The following is a 1,612-nucleotide window of genomic DNA, read 5'->3' as shown; positions in this document are numbered from 1 at the left end:
TTCTTCTTCTTCATCATCATCTTCTTCTTCTTCATCATCATAATCATCACCACCATCTTCTTCATCATCATAATCATCATCATCTATTTCTGCTTGTCCTTCATCATCATCATCTTCTTTTTCATCATCATCATCGTCGTCGTCGTCATCTTCTTCTTGTTCGTTATAATTATCATCATCTTCTTCATCTTCTTCATCATCATCTTCTTCATCTTCATAATCATCATCATCTTCTTCATCATCATCATCTATTTCTTCTTGTTCTCCAACATCATCTTCTTTTCTCCATCGTCGTCGTCATCATCATCATCATCTTTTTCCTCTTCTTCGTCGTCCATATGTTTGACGCCATATAACCGTAAATAAAATGTGTTGAGTGCGTCGTTAAATAAAACACTTATTTCTTTTCCTCTTCTTCGTCATCATCTATTTCTTCTTGTTCTTCATCATCATCTTTTTTTTCTTCTTCTTCTTTTCTCCATCATCATCGCCATCATCATCTTCTTCACCTTCTTCATCATCATCTTCTTCATCATCATCATCATCGTCATCATCTTTATCATCATCATCACAATCACCATCTTCTTCTTCTGTTCATCATCATTTTCTTCGTCGTCATCATCATCTTCTTCTTCATCATCCTCATCTTCTTCTTCTTCTTCTTCTTTTCTCCATCGTAATCGTTATTAGCTTCTACATCATCATCATCATCATCTTCTTCTTCTTCTTCTTCTTCTTCTTCTTCTTCTTCTTCTTCTTCTTCTTCTTCTTCTTCGTCGTCGTCGTCGTCGTCGTCATCGTCATCTTGTTCTTTATCATCATCTTCTTCTTCTTCTTTTTCATCTTCTTCTTCTTCTTCTTCTTCTTCTTCTTCTTCTTCTTCTTCTTCTTCGTCGTCGTCGTCATCGTCATCTTCTTCTTCTTCTTCTTCTTCTTTATCATCATCTTATCTTCTTCTTCTTCTTTATCATCATCTTCTTCTTCTTCTTCTTCTTCTTCTTCTTCTTTTTCATCATCATCTTCTTCTTCTTCTTCATCTTCTTCTTCTTCTTTATCATCATCTTCTTCTTCTTCTTCATCATCTTCTTCTTCATCTTCTTCTCCACTCTCCACCTCCTCTTCCTTTTTCTTTGTTTACACACTGTATGGTTAGTTGGTTACAGTGGGAGTGGTCTTTGGACGATTTTTGGTACGGCGTTTTCCCTATTTTTCATGCATTCTCCGGTTAATATCCAGTGAATATTTATCGCACATATACGCAATTAGCATATTTCATTATTGAAATCCTCTCAGATATCAGATATTAAATTTAATATACACCATATGTATCTCAATGTTTCATTTTATACAAAATATTTTGTAAGGCAGCTTAAAGTACCATTTTATTTAGTGTTATTTAATATTGCACGTTAAAATAAAAACACTTCAAAGTATTACTAACCTGCCCAATATCAGTGTTGCACTAAGGAAGGAACTGTTTTATTTAACGACGCACTCAATGCATTGTATTTAGGGTTATATGGCGTCGGATATATGGTTAAGGGCCACACAGATATTGAGAGAGGAAATTCGCTGTCGCAACTTCATGGGCTAATCTTTTTTATTAGCAGCA

This window comes from Gigantopelta aegis, chromosome 2 (assembly GCF_016097555.1).
Source record: "Gigantopelta aegis isolate Gae_Host chromosome 2, Gae_host_genome, whole genome shotgun sequence".
NCBI classification, from domain to species: Eukaryota; Metazoa; Mollusca; class Gastropoda; order Neomphalida; family Peltospiridae; genus Gigantopelta; species Gigantopelta aegis.
The sequence above is the reverse complement of the archived record's forward strand: the minus strand, read 5'-3'. Positions refer to the sequence as shown.